This window comes from Triticum urartu, chromosome 6A (assembly GCF_056163025.1).
Source record: "Triticum urartu cultivar PI428250 chromosome 6A, HENAU_Tu73, whole genome shotgun sequence".
In the NCBI taxonomy this organism is placed as follows: domain Eukaryota; kingdom Viridiplantae; phylum Streptophyta; class Magnoliopsida; order Poales; family Poaceae; genus Triticum; species Triticum urartu.
In genome coordinates, this window is record NC_141878.1 from 145646923 (window position 1) to 145662648 (window position 15726).

The following is a 15726-nucleotide window of genomic DNA, read 5'->3' on the forward strand; positions in this document are numbered from 1 at the left end:
GCTTGGCCCTCGTCATCTTTCCTGCTTCACAGGCACCGCATAAGTGATCCTTCTTGAACTTGACGCCCTTGATGCCTATGACGTGCTTCTTCTTTGCAGGAGTATGCAAGTTCCTCATGCCAGCATGCCCTAGCCTCCAATGCCAGAGCCAGCATTCTGAAGCTTTTGCAAGAAGACATACGGCGAGCTGTGGTCCTGCTGAGAAATCTACCATGTACAAATCATCTTTCTGATACCCTTCAAAGACTAGAGACTTGTCAGATTCCATTAGAACAAGGCAACGATATTTTCCAAACATCATAATCATATTCAAATCGCAAAGCATTGAGACAGACATTGTCGGTGTACAAAAAGAGGGGTGCACTTTTTGTACCCCTATAACTGTGCACGGACAGTCTGAGCCACGGGCACCACCACACCAAGCAAGGCAAGGGAGGTGAGCCAGGGTAAGACCGAAGCTCAAGGGAACTAGGGCGACGCCAAGGCCAAGACCACGAAGAGCAAAAGGGACGAAGCGGACTCCCCCGGCAAGATCCTTGCCGGGAGACAGCTTTGGCAACCCCGGCAAGACCCTTGCCATGGCGACTCGCCCCACGCCTACGGAGCAAATTACCCTTGAGTCCACTGCCCCCAAGGGGCAAGGATTCGGGAGACATCCTCGTGGTGGCATGCAGATCTTTGTGAAGACATTCAAGATTAGATCGACACTAAGAAGACAACGACCTTTGGCGAGATACCAGCCAGGGAAGACCACGAGACCCCTGGCAAGCGCCTTGCCGGGGATGACAGCAGGCGCCTCGGCAAGACCCTTGCCGGGGCCCCGGCAAGGCCCTTGCCAAGGACATCCGTAGGGCCACCATCAGGCCCACGCCGACTAAACCTCCACCACCGTACGCATGCAGCTGCTGACCCAACGAGCTGGGCAGGCACCTGCGTGGCGGCATACAGATCTTCGTGAATACCCACCACTGCGCCACCTCAGCTGCCTGCCTACCTACATGGCATCACAAGCATCGCTGGCCAGGGTGTGTGTCGACACAAGAAGGAGCGGCGACGGACGAGACAGGTTTCTCCCCCGTCCGTGATAAAGCAAGGACACCTAAGCAAGACGCATTAAATGCGCCTTGTCATGTAATGCGAGGGATAACCTCGCATCACGGTACCCTTTCCACCTCCTGCGTGCCACTGTGCAACCCCTTTTCTATAAAAGGAGGCCCGAGGCGACCAGGATGAGGATTTGGCTTTTTGGAGCTCCTAATGCCCCAGAGCTAGCTCAAGAACAGGGATATACATCCACCAAAGCAGGAGTAGGGTTTTACGCATTCTCGCGGCCCGAACCTGGAGAAACAAACTGTGTACTATCTGTTTGATCCGTCTTCTCACGACCCCATGCCCCGCTAACCATAGTAGGGATTCTTGTGATCCCATAGGTGTCGTTCCCACCGACATCTTTGGCGCGCCAGGTAGGGGCGCAGTTGTGAGAATCAGCTTTCGCAGTTAGTTTGACGCTTCTTCATCATCATGGCACCCAAGAAGAAGACGACGGTGGCGGTTGGCCAGTCGGAAGCCGGACAGCCCGTCCCGACGCGGGCGAGCAGCAGACCGTCGCAGAAAGGACCCGGGGCGCTGCTCGCGAACACCAACGCCATCCCAGCAGCCGGAGTTTGGGAGGCGGCGATGTTTGTGCGCCTGGTAACGGGCCACACATCGCCAAATCCAAAGGCGGAGCCAGGCCCTCCGCGGGTGGAGCGGGGCCTTCCAAGGTCATCGCCGCCCCACCCGAAGGCGACGCAAGGGCCTCCAAGACTCCCATGCCGGTGCCAACAGCGCGCTGCTCCGAGGCAGCGCGCGACGATCGGCGTCATCAAGCCGAAGATCCCGGGCGTCGCGGCGGGAAGAGCCCCGAACGCCACTTCCGGGACGTAGAAGACCTACCCGCTCGCCGAAGCACTGGTGACAATGGCATGCGACCACAGGGTCGTGATAGAGCTCCTTCTGACATGGTCAGAAGTCGGAGCGCGTCGCGATTCGTTCAGGTTCCACTGCCACCGACGCCAGCAGAGGCCCTGGCGCGCGCGCAGTTGCTCCGCGACTTTCCTCCCACTATGGGGAAACTCGACGAATGGAGAGCCACTATCCGAAGCCTTGTTGCGGTGGCCAACAAAGATGAACCAAGTCTGGTGGGGCCCCCGGGTTGACGCTCCGATGGAGTCCCACGCACCAGTGGCGGAAAGGCCGACGGCGCCGCAACCACGGTGCATTCACCTCTTCCCCACCCGATACCACGGACGCCGGCTCGTCGCGATGTCACGGGAGACGACATTTCCATAGCGTCGTCTGACCCACAGACCCACTGTGACCAGCGCCAAGTTCTTTGGGAACGAGCCCATGAAGACGCTCGAACCACTATCGAGCGCCGGTGCGGAGCGCGCCACCAGTCAGACAGGCGAGCAGGGCCTGCTGCGAACCACCCGGCCTCGGAGAGCCCTGGAGGCCTACCTTACGAGGTAGGCTGTCCGGCTTTTACCCGTGAGCTGTGGCAGTTCCAGTGGCCCACTCGCCGCACCTTCAAACCTGACGTTGGCGAGAAGTACAACGGCAAGACCCACCCGTCTGAGTTCCTCAGCATCTACACCATCACGATGCAAGCTGCCGAAGCCCGCGACGATAAGGTGCTTGCGAATTACTTTCCATTGGCTCTTAAACCCAACGCCATGTCGTGGTTGATGCACTTGCCGGTAGACTCTATTTCCTCCTGGTCGAATTTGTGCCATGAGTTTGTTGGCGCCTTTACTGGAGGCCACCAAGCCCATGGCCAAGCAAGCGACCTGCACGTCATTCCCCAGAAGGGAGGCGAGAGTCTGCGCAAGTATATATAGAGGTTCAGCCGGGTACAGTACAATATCCCTGATGTCAGTGTCAAAACCGGCGGATCTCGGGTAGGGTGTCCTGAACAGTGCGTCTAGGCCGGATGGTAACAGGAGACAAGGGACACGAAGTTTACCCAGGTTCGAGCCCTCTTGATGGAGGTAAAACCCTACGTCCTGCTTGATTAATATTGATGATATGTGTAGTACAAGAGTAGATCTACCATGAGATCGAGGAGGCTAAACCCTAGAAGCTAGCCTATGGTATGATTGTTGATGTGTATGTTGTCCTACGGACTAAAACCCTCCGGTTTATATAGACACCGGAAAGGGTTAGGGTTACACAAAGTCGGTTACGATGGTAGGAGATCTTCATATCCGTATCGCCAAGCTTGCCTTCCACGCCAAGGAAAGTCCCTTCCGGACACGGGACGGAGTCTTCAATCTTGTATCTTCATAGTCTAGGAGTCCGGCCGAAGGTATAGTCTGGCTATCCGAACACCCCCTAATCCTGGACTCCCTCAGTAGCCCCTGAACCAGGCTTCAATGACGATGAGTCCGGCGCTCAGATTGTCTTCGGCATTGCAAGGCGGGTTCCTCCTCCAAGTACTTCGTAGAAGATTTTGAACACAAGTATAGTGTCCGGCTCTGCAAAATAAGTTCCCACATATTGCCATAGAGAGAATAATATTTACACCAATCTAATCTGCTGATGTATTCTGTAGCGTGTCACACCACGGCCAAGCCTTTATCTGAATCATTTCATTATCCCACCTCAGCACATTATGCGAGGCGGTTTCCTTGGCACGTCTTGTTAAAGTAGAGATCGTGTCCCCTTATCCCGGGATTCTCATCAATACGGGCATGGGTAACCCAACCGCGCCATTGATTACGGCGCTTGGAGATAAGCGAGTTTTACCAGGCTGGTGGGGACTAGTTGCGTCCACCCATATAAGGGGATAAGGATCCACCTTTTAACCTACGCCTTCTTCCTCCTTCGCCTATCCATTCTTGCGCACTCGAGCTCCAGCGCCCAAGTCCGCACTCCCCACCTCAACCTTCTCCAGCCATGTCCGGAGCCGGAGGCAAGTGGATGGTCTCCTCCGTCACGGAGGGACATATCAAAAAGCTGAGGAAGGCCGGATACCTGTCTAACGATATCGTGTACCGGCTTCCCGAAAAGGGGCAGCTCATCCCCACCCCTAGGCCCCATGAGAGGGTGGTGTTCCTCCCCCATTTCCTCCGCGGACTGGGCTTCCCTCTCCACCCATTTGTCCTGGGGCTCATGTTCTACTACGGCCTGGATTTCCACGATCTGGCCCCGAACTTCGTCCTCAACATCTCAGCGTTTATCGTCATGTGCGAGGCCTTCCTCCACATCCGCCCCCATTTCGGCCTATGGCTCAAGACTTTCAACGTCAAGCCGAAGGTGGTGCGCGGCAACCAGGCGGAGTGCGGAGGCGCCATGGTGGGCAAGATGGCCAACGTCCTATGGCTCGAGGGCTCCTTTGTGGAGACCCTGAAGGGGTGGCAATCGGGGTGGTTTTACATCACCGAGCCGCGCGACGCCGAATGGGTCGCATCCCCGAGTTCCGATCCGGACCCCCCACATGGCTCACCTCCTGGAAGGAGACGGGCCTGTCTTGGGGTAAAAAAGGAGAACTGACCGGACTCCAAACATGCATCCAAACCCTGGCGGACAAGAAGCTCAAGCTTGTCAACGTAGTCCAGGTTATGCTCATCCGCCTGATCCTCCCGTGTCAACAACGGGCTTTCAACCTGTGGGAGTTCGACCCGGTGCGGCACCAGACTCTAAGCAGGCTCTTCGACACGACGTACGAAGATGCCTGGAAGGTGCTTTTCAAAGGCGCCGAGGCTCCCGCATCCGTTACCGAGGATGCGGATTCAGTGCGCAGCGTCACGCTCTCGCGGTAAGCTGTTTTTTTCTTTTAGAGGATATCAGTGTTCCATAGTTTGATTCCATGCGGGATCTAAACTCCCTTACCCCTGACAGGATTGGCAGGTGACATCCGGACAGATCAACTGTCCGACTCCTTTGCCCGAAGGCCCGGCGGACGCTTGCCTGGCGAAGCTGCTGGTTCCGGCACCCTATGTGTTGCCGGAGAAGAAGGCCGCAAAAAAGGCCGCGGGGACTCGAAAGAGTGCCCGGCACCAGGAGGTGTCGGATCCATCATCCGACGGTTCCGAGGCGCATTCCTCTCGTGAAGACGAGGAGGAGGAGAGAAGAAAAGGAAGGCCGCCCTCTGTGGGGAGGCCGGAGGGTCCAAGAAGGGGAAAACCCTTCCTCCGGACAGCTCCACCGACGCCGACAGCGGCGGAGAGGAGTGGCAGCCCAGGGCCAAGGCCTTGGAAAAATCGTGAGTATCCAGATACCAGAGAAATTCATAGTATTCGTTTATTGCATAGCTTTCCCTTACATCGAATGTGTTTTATGCAGCCCACCCAAAGACCGACTCGACGCGTCGTCGAGCGGCTCACTGGACTCGTCGGATGTGAACTCGCTTCCGACGGCTTCCTCCCCCCGCCCTACGGACGACACCAAAGTGTTGTCCCAACAGGTTCCAAGCCAGGAGGAGGTGGTCCTGGAGGCGTGCAACGCGACCTCCCGGACTCCAGGAGTAAAGGGGATGAAACCCCTCAGGGCTCCAAGTCCGGCTCTAGGCCGGACACCACTCCGGAACCTTCTGAGGTTCCAGAGTCCGGCGGGGGACCTCCTTCCAAGAGGAGAAAGTCCGCCGTGCCGGTGGCCCCCGTCCAACCAGAGGCGCCGGACAATATGCTGGAGGCGCTCCAAGGCGCTTCCATCGACGAGGAGCACCGCGCTATTATGAGCGCGGTGGTCCAGAAGGTTCATTCCGCCAAGAGCGGACTGGCTGAAGCTTGTACTAGCCTCTTGACAGGCTTTGAGGTAAGTAAATAATAGTACCGCATAGACAGTAGCCCCTGATGCTCTGTTTGGCGTTTGGGAAGAAAAGCCGAATAGAGGATCAAATTCGCAGGAGTCTAACAAAAATGAGTCAATATGCATATGCAGGCTTCTTTGCTTGCTTGCGTCCGCCGCACTGACTGTGGAAGTGGACACGCTAAAGCAGAACCTCGAGCAGTCCGAGCAAGAGCTCGGGCGTGCCAAGAAGCAGCTCGAGGACAATGAAGGTAAGAAATACCTTGTTTTTAAATATATATATATAAAAAGGTGCAATTGCAAAGAATGACAGGATTATCATGGCTATTTTAGGGGCCATGTCTGAAGTGGTGACCCTTAAGCAAGCGCTGGTCGAGGCCGAGAAGAGGGCGGCCTCAGAGCGCACCGAGCGGGAGAAGTATGAGGCCGAGGTTGGCAAGGTGCGGCAAGAGCTCCAGGCTCTCATGGAAAAACATGAGAGTTTGGAGCTTGACTCAAAGACGTGAGCGTCCGAGCTCGCGGTGGCTATTGAAAATGCCAAGGCCGAATCCCGGAAGACCCTCCAGGAGTTGGATGAGGTGAAGAAGATAGCGGTGGGTAAGGCATTCTTTATGCAAAGCAAACACATAAATGTGAGTTACTTGTTACTTACCCGAATCCGGAGATCTCCAGGAGCGTTCGTCGATCTTCCCCGGAGTGTGTCCGATGCCACCGCATTCTATCGAGCCGAGGAGGGCAGCTCGACAGAGAAGGTGTTCTGGTCTCAGTATGCTGAGGCCAGACACCCCGTGCCCTTGAGCGACCAGCTGAAGCAACTAGTTGAGCTCCACAAGGCGACCGAACAGGCCATGAAGGGCCTCATTGTTCGGCTGTGGCCTGGAGGGGCTCTGCCTGGGAGCTATTTCGGGCTGGTGCGGCAGTTGGTGGAGGCCTGTCCAAGGCTCGAAGTCATCAAGCGCTCCGTCTGCATTGAAGGTACCCGTAGGGCCCTTGCCCGTGCTAAGGTGCACTGGGGCAAGATGGATGCTGAGAAGCTGGTGAAGGACGGGCCACCGCTGGGGAAAGAGCATCGCAAGCCCGAGAATTACTATAAGGATGTTCTGAAGGGTGCCTGCCTTGTGGCGGATGAATGTTCTAGGGATTTAATTTTTGAGTGAAACTTGCTCGTTTTGTCCTGTGCGCTAAAAACTTGTTTATATGCGCGAAGCAATGCTATTGGAATTTAAAATATTACCTTCTGTGCGGCTGTTTATCAATTCTGAGAGATGGCGAGTCGTCGGCTTATGCCCCCGTGCCGCTAGTGCTGCGGTGTTCGGGGATAAACCTGAGCGCTCTTTTTCCCATGTTTGGATCCTTCGAGGAGGCGCTCAGCCCAACGAACAAGGCAATCAGACTATAATGCATGAACACTCTCACTTAGCCATAGAATTCTATAATTTTAAATTTCGGCGAAGCCCCTGGTATTCGGAAGACCGAGTTCGGGGCGCTATCCATGCCTTGGCCAGACAGAGCCGGCTCCTCGCCCTAAGCGGCATAAGTCTTTAGGGACTCGAAAAAACCTCTCGAACAGCGACCAGCTCTCACTTCATCATGACAGTCAATTTTAGCTTTCTCCACTGAGGTGCTCGACCCAGCTCAACTGGGGCACAATCGCAGTGGTTCTCCTAGTGCTACCTTAGCCGATATAGCAGAATGTAAGGCACCAAAACATAGGAGCTGGGCAAACCCAACTATTGACCCAAGACATGATTCGGAGCCGATGCATATAATGCTATAAGTTCGGGGTGCCGCACTTGTTAAAGTGTTCGGACTTCTTACACCATATTGAGGGGTACTAAAGCCCCCGGCGTATTTTGGCCGTACCAACGTGTACGGGTGCAACATGTCGTTAAGGAACATATATAAAGAAAAAGGGTAATGCAAAAATAGACGAAAGCGATGCATTGTTTATTTAAAAGGTGTGCGATCAAGGCAGAACGATACAAGTAATGCGATAAGTGGAAGGTTGGACTAGTTAACATGTCCGTTCCATGGGCAAGCTGCGGAATAGTATGCGGAACGGGTATACTGCTCATGATAGAGACCACCTGGGAGTTCCGTAATGCGGCATGGCTTGTCTGCTTCCCTGGTTCTTGCATCGTTTGTGCGGCAATTGAACTGCCGAACGGGCCTTCCGAAGGATGGAGTCCTGAAAGTAAGAGAAAATTTTTATAAAAAATCGGCAGCCCCTGGTACGGTTTAAGCCGTATTTTTGGGCGTGCCGTGATGGTGCCCCTCCCCTTGTACCCATGGTATCTCTAGAGCGTAGTTATGCATGCGAAGTACTGGTGTCACCTTTTTGCGAGGGTTGGCGTTGGGGCCGCATTGCTACGCCTGCTCAGATCGTGCCAGGCGGTCTTGCTGTAGGTTACTCCAGGCGCACTTGACGGTGTCTGGTCATTTAGTTGCCGGACTGGAGAACTACCTGGAGAGGCTGCTTTGTACTTCCGCTGCAAGGGCCGCCGTGTGCTCCTCTGTTCGGAGGGAGTGTTCGGTGTTTCCATTGACCGTAATTACTCCTTGAGGGCCTGGCATCTTGAGCTTAAGGTATGCATAGTGCGGTACCGCATTGAACTTAGCGAATGCGGTTCGCCCGAGCAGTGCGTGATAACCACTGCAAAACGGGACTATGTCGAAGATTAACTCCTCGCTTCGGAAATTATCTGGAGATCCGAAGACCACTTAAAGTGTGACTGAGCCTGTACAGTTGGCCTCTACACCTGGTATTACGCCTTTAAAGGTCGTTTTGGTGGGTTTAATCCTCGAGGGATCTATGCCCATTTTCCGCACTGTATCCTGGTAAAGCAGGTTCAGGCTGCTGCCGCCGTCCATAAGGACTCTAGTGAGATGAAATCCGTCAATAATTGGGTCTAGGACCAATGCGGTGAATCCACCATGACGGATGCTAGTGGGATGCTCCCTTCGATCAAAGGTGATCGGGCAGGAGGACCATGGGTTGAACTTTGGGGCGACTGGCTCTACCGCGCATACGTCCCTTAACGCGTGCTTCCGCTCCCTTTTGGGGACGTGGGTTGCGTATATCATGTTCACCGTCCGCACTTGTGGGGGAAAACCCTTATGTCCACTGTTGTTCGGCGGCCGGGGCTCCTCATCGTCATCTCTATGCAGCCCCTAGTCTTCATTTTTGGCGTTTAACTTGCCTGCCTGCTTGAACACCCAACAATCCATGTTGGTGTGATTGGCCGGCTTTTCGGGGGTGCCATGTATCTGGCACAAGCGGTCGAGTATTCGGTCCAAACTGGACGGGCCCCTAGGATTCCTTTTAAATGGCTTTTTCTGCTGACCGGATTTAGAGCCTCTGAATCCGGCATTAACTGTCGTATCCTCAGCATTGTCGCCGTTAATGCGGCGCTTCCGCTTGTTACGACGCGACCTGCCACTACTGTCCCTGGTGTCCGAATTACCAGGGTTCTTGGTCATATTGTTGCTACGAGCAAGCCAGCTGTCTTCTCCCATGCAAAAGCGGGTCATGAGTGTCGTGAGTGCTGCCATAGATTTCGTCTTTTCCTGTCCAAGGTGCCGGGCCAGCCACTCGTCCCGGATATTGTCCTTGAAGGCTGCTAGGGCCTCAGCGCCCGGGCAATCGACTATTTGATTTTTCTTTGTTAGGAACCGTGTCCAGAATTGCCTGGCCGATTCCTCTAGCTGCTGAATTACGTGACTTAGGTCATCGGCGTCTGGGGTTCGCACATAAGTGCCCTGGAAATTGTCGAGGAATGCGGCTTCTAGGTCCTCCCAACAACTGATTGATCCTGTTGGCAAGCTGTTAAGCCAATGCCGAGCTGGTCCTTTAAGCTTGAGTGGGAGGTATTTGATGGCGTGGAAATCATCGCCGCGGGCCATGTGGATATGAAGGAGATAATCCTCGATCCATACCGCAGGATCTGTTGTTCCATCATATGATTCGATGTTTATGGGTTTGAAACCCTCGGGGATTTGATGATCCATTATTTCGTCTGTAAAGCAGAGTGGGTGTGCAGCGCCTCTGTACTGGGCTATATCATGACGTAGCTCCAATGAGCTTTGTCTATTGTGTTCGGGCCCGCCGAATTTGTGGCCGGCGTGACGGTTACCGTCTCGAGCCGTGGGGCGCCCACGCGATCCGTAGATCGATCGTATTTGCCTTGCCTTGTCTTCCAACATGTCTCGTAAGTCTGGCGCATATTCTTGTGCCTTGGTACGGGGTGCGGCTTGAGTGGAGGGCCGAGAGGCCTCTCTGTCACGACCATGAGGTGGCCGGTCGGCCGCATCAAGTGCTTCCTCCTCTAATCGGGGTAGCAACCTGCGCTTTGGGTAGCTCTTGGAGGGGCGTTCGAGTTTATGCTCTTCGGCCGCAAGGACTTCAGTCCATCTGTCGACCAGCAAATCTTGATCAGCTCTGAGCTGTTGCTATTTTTTCTTGAGGCTTCTTGCCGTGGCCATAAGCCTACGTTGAAAACGCTCTTGCTCGATGGGATCCTCTAGCACGACGAATTCGTCGTCGTCGAGGCTTGCCTCGTCTTCGGAGGGAGGCATATAATTATCGTCCTCAACCTCTCTGTCTGCCGCTCTCTCATGAGGGATGGTTTCTCCATCCTCCTGTGCTAAGTCTTGCTGGAGGGGGTTTTCTTCGGCACTTTCCGGAGTATTATTATCTCCTGTGCTGGAATCACCGTGTTTGTTTTGGCGGGATTTTGAGCGGCACCGCTGACGCCGATGCTTAGGCTGTTTCTTGGAGGGGTCGTCCTCCGCTGTTCCATCGCCATCTCCCTCTTTTGGGGTGTCCACCATGTATATGTCATATGACGAGGTGGCTTTCCAGGGCCTAGTAGGCGCTGGTTCTTCATCATCTCCTTCATCGGCGTCCATACTGTCGATGTCTTCGGAGTCGAAGTCGAGCATGTCGGTTAAGTCGTCGACAGTGGCTACAAAGTGGGTGGTGGGTGGGCTTTGAATTTCTTCATCGTCCGTACCCCAACCTTGCTGACCGTAGTCCGGCCAGGGCTCTCCTGATAAAGAGAGAGACTTCAGTGACTTCAGGATATCGCCAAAAGGCGAGTGCTGAAAGATGTCCGCGGCAGTGAACTCCATGATCGGCGCCCAATCGGATTCGATCGGCAGGGGCGCGGAGGGTTCGGAGTCCGGCTCCTTGGAGTCACGAGTCCTGCAGAGTACGGGGCTGGTGTTTGGCTCAATCGTCGTTGGGGTCGCAGCCCCCGAGGTGGCGTCCAACCGCCCATCCTCGATCGGCGCAGTTGGCTCCGAATTATGGGTCGGAGCCGATGCGGGTGTGGCCTCCAGGGCACTGTTTGGCGGCAGAGCTAGATCATGCTCGTCGGGACAGTGTGGCGCGCTCGGCAGTGGCTCGAATCCGTCGAATATCAAGTCCCCGCGGACGTCAGCTGTGTAGTTTAAACTTCCAAATCTGACCTGACGGCCAGGGGCGTAGCTTTCGATCTGCTCCAGACGGCCAAGTGAATTGGCCCGCAGTGCGAAGCCGCCGAAGACGAAGATCTGTCTGGGGAGGAAGGTCTCACCCTGGACTGCATCGCTATTGATGATCGTAGGAGCCATCGAGCCTGACAGCGACGACACAGAGGAACTCTCAATGAAAGCACCAATGTCGGTGTCAAAACCGGCGGATCTCGGGTAGGGGGTCCCGAACTGTGTGTCTAGGCCGGATGGTAACAGGAGACAAGGGACACAAAGTTTTACCCAGGTTCGGGCCCTCTTGATGGAGGTAAAACCCTACATCCTGCTTGATTAATATTGATGATATGGGTAGTACAAGAGTAGATCTACCACGAGATCGAGGAGGCTAAACCCTAGAAGCTAGCCTATGGTATGATTGTTGATGTGTATGTTGTCCTACGGACTAAAACCCTCTGGTTTATATAGACACCGGAGAGGGTTAGGGTTACACAAAGTCGGTTACGATGGTAGGAGATCTTCATATCCGTATCGCCAAGCTTGCCTTCCACGCTAAGGAAAGTCCCTTCCGGACATGGGACGGAGTCTTCAATCTTGTATCTTCATAGTCCAGGAGTCCGGCCGAAGGTATAGTCCGGCTATCCGAACACCCCCTAATCCTGGACTCCCTCACCTGATGTTCACCCTGCCGCCATCATCAGCTCGTTCCATCAGAACGTGCGTAACCACAAGATGTGCGAAGAGCTGGCAATGGACAAGGTGAAAGACGTGGTAGAACTCTTTGTTCTTGCTGACAGATGTGCCCGGGCTGAAGAGGGAAGGAAGTACCCCGGCAAAGATGCCGGCGTCGAAACCGACTCCTCAAATGAGGATACTGCCGCCCCGACGAAGAAAGGCCGGTGCCGCAACAGGAAGCGCAAAGGTAAAGCCGTGCTTGCCGTCGAGGGATCTGACGATGCCGGCTCCGCCAAGAAAACCAAGGAAGATGACCCCGGCAAGGAAATAGCCGGATGTGTCGCCTGCTGGGCCTTGGCGGCTGCCGAGAAGCCAGGAAACTCCGACAAGCAATACTGCAAGATCCATCGCACCAAAGGCCATGATCTCCAGAACTGCCGACAGGTTGAGCTCCTTGCTGAGAAGCAGAGGGCTTAATATGAGAGGCGGGACAAGGAGAAGGGCCAGGACTGTGTTGAGGGGTCCGGCAAGAAGCGTGTCGGCCAGGCGGGCCGTCGCGGCAAAGATAAACAGCAGGAGAGGCATGTCCGGGGCCGTGACAAAAAGCCAGAAGACGATGATCGCGAAGAAGACGATGAGTCTAGTGACCAAGAATTTCAGAAAGCTACAGAGGCCATGTGCGTCGATGGCGGCGCCTCGCTGCATACCTCTCACCGCCAGCTTCAATAGTGGGTGCGTGAGATTACAGCGGCAGAGCCGTCGTTTGATGCCCAAAGGCCGCTGAAGTGGTCCAGCACACCTATCATTTTTGACACTGAGGATCACCCTGATCGCACTACTACAGTCGGGTGCTTTCCATTGTTGGTTTCACCAACAATATGCAACCTCAAGGTGACAAAGATGCTAGTCGATGGCGGGGCCGGTCTGAACTTAATCTCGCCTGCCGTTATCGAGAAACTGCAGATTCCTAATGAAGACCTCGAAGAGACGGGCACGTTTCAGGGGGTCAACCCAGGAAGAAGTCAACCAAAGGGAAAGGTCACGTTGCCCGTGACTTTTGGGAGTGATCTGAACTATAGGACAGAAAGGATTGTGTTCGACGTTGCCAAGATCCCCTTGCCTTACAACGGGATCCTTGGCCGCCCAGCGCTGGCCAAGTTCATGGCGGCGTCACATTACGCCTACAACACCCTGAAGATGCCGGGGTCTGTGATGATCATCACCGTCCCATCAGACAAGAAGGATGCACTAATTTGCGCTAACCAACTCTACCAACAAGCAGTTGCAGCAGCCGCCACTGCTAAGGCACTTGGTCCTGCCGCTGGAGCCCCGGGAAGGAAAAAGAAGAAGACCGGTGAGACCTCAAGCACCCACTCCGGCAAGCGCACCTCTTCGGAGTGTAGTGCTCCCGTCGAGGACGTGCCAGAGAGCTCCACCGACAGAAACAAGAAGTCCAGGGCCACACCGCCGGGAACCAAGAAGGTTTCTATCAAGGAGGACGGCACGGGAGGGGCTTTTACCATAAGCTCCGCCCTTGACGACAAATAGGAAGACGCGCTCGTCACCTTCCTACGGGCGAATGTCGATGTGTTTGCATGGCAAGCATCCGACATCCCCGGCGTTCCCAGGGAGGTGATTGAGCACCACCTTGCTGTCTGTCCTCATGCGCGGCCCGTCAAGCAGAAGGTCAGAAAGCAAGCCTTGGAACGACAAGAGTTCATCACAGAGGAGATCCGGAAACTGGAAGCAGCGGGTTTGGTAAGAGGAGTGCTCCATCCAATGTGGTTGGCCAATCAAGTGGTAGTGCGCAAGGCAAATGGGAAGTGGAGGCCGTGTATTGATTACACAGATATCAATAAGGCTTGTCCCAAAGACCCCTTCCCTTTGCCATGCATCGACCAGATTGTTGACTCCACGGCTGGGTGTGATCTGTTGTCATTCCTCGATGCCTACTCCGGCTACCACCAGATCTTCATGACAAGAGAAGACGAAGAGAAAACGGCATTCATCACCCCATGTGGTACGTATTGTTTCATATGGATGCCTTTCGGGTTGAAGAGTGTTGGTTCAACGTTTGCAAGGGCGATCCAGATTGGTTTTGAACCCCAGCTCCATAGAAATATGGAAGCTTATATGGATGATGTAGTGGTCAAAACCAAGAACAGGGCAACCCTCATACCGGATTTACAAGAAACATTTGCAAACCTACGCAAGATCAATCTCAAGCTGAACCCTGAGAAGTGCGTCTTCGGCGTCCCGTCCGGCAAGCTTCTCGGGTTCTTTGTGTCGCAGCGCGGGATAGAGGCCAATCCGGACAAGATCAAAGCTATAGAGCAGATTGAAGCACCCAAGCGAGTCAACGATGTGTGTCGGCTTGCTGGTTGCATTGCCGCCATGAGCAGGTTCATTTCCATGTCCGCCGAGTGCGCCCTTCCCTTTTTCAAGATTTTGAAAAAGGCAGGCCCGATGGAGTGGAGACCAGAAGCTGAAGCAGCATTGCAAGATTTGAAGAGGTACCTCTCCTCCGCGCCAATACTAGTTGCGCCTAGGCCACGGGAACCGTTGCTGCTATACTTGGCGGAAACGAACCAGGTGGTCAGTGCCGCACTAGTGGCATAGAGAGAAATTGATGACGAGGTAATGGCAGCGACAGAGCCCGATGCCACCGATGCAGAGACAACACAGCCAGTTGGAGTGCCGCCAAAGAAGAAAAGATGCAGCACCCGGTCTACTTTGTTAGTTCCCTCCTGCAGGGGGGCTAGATCAAGGTACTCCGGTGTGCAGAAACTGCTCTTCGGCCTTCTTATGGCCTCGAGGAAGCTGCGTCACTACTTCCAGGCGCACGAAATCACTGTCGTCACTCGCCTCCCTCTGGAACGGATATTGCACAATCCAGACGCAACGGGAAGAATCGTAGAGTGGGCACTGGAACTGTCCAGCTTTGGCCTCAAGTTTGAGAGTACCTCGACGATTCAAAGCCGAGTCCTGACGGAGTTCATTGCAGAATGGACCGTGACGCTTGACGAAGAAGCCCAAGAGACTGCTCTCCTTGGCAAGGAGGCAAGTTGTGACTGGATCATGTACTTTGATGGAGCTTTCTCCTTACAGGGCGCCGGGGCTGGCGTACTACTTGTCGCGCCCACCAGAGAGCACCTCAAGTACGTGATCCAGATGCACTTCCCCAGGGAGGTGTCAACAAACAATACGGCTGAGTACGAAGGGCTGCTTGCCGGTCTTAGGATCGCGGCGGACCTCAGAATCAAGAAACTCGTCGTCAGAGGCGACTCGCAACTTGTCGTCAAGCAAATCAACAAGGATTACCAGAGCCCGTTGATGAAGGCCTATGTCGATGAAGTGAGAAAGCTGGAGGAGCATCTTGACGGTATACAGGCAGAATACATTCCCCGAGCGGAGAATGACATCGCCGATTACCTGTCAAAACGCGCTGCCCTCAAGCTACCTGTGGAACCAGGTACCTTTGTGCTTCGGCTAACTCAGCCATCCGTTGATCCATCAACAGAGCAGAACAAGAGGAGAAAATCAGGGCCCGGCAAGTACTTTCCTGCCGAGCTCCCCGAAGCCACCGGCAAGGATGTTGCCGGAGACACTGAGCCCGCCACAGGACAGCTAGCTCCAACGCAGCATCAAGCTCTTGCCGTGGAGATAGCCGTTCCTATAGCGGAGGAAATGCCTTTAGTCCTCGCCGTCGAGCCCCAGGCTCCAGCGTGGGCACAACATACCGTCCGATTCCTCCAAACAGGGGAACTTCCTGAGGAGCAGGAAGAAGTGGAA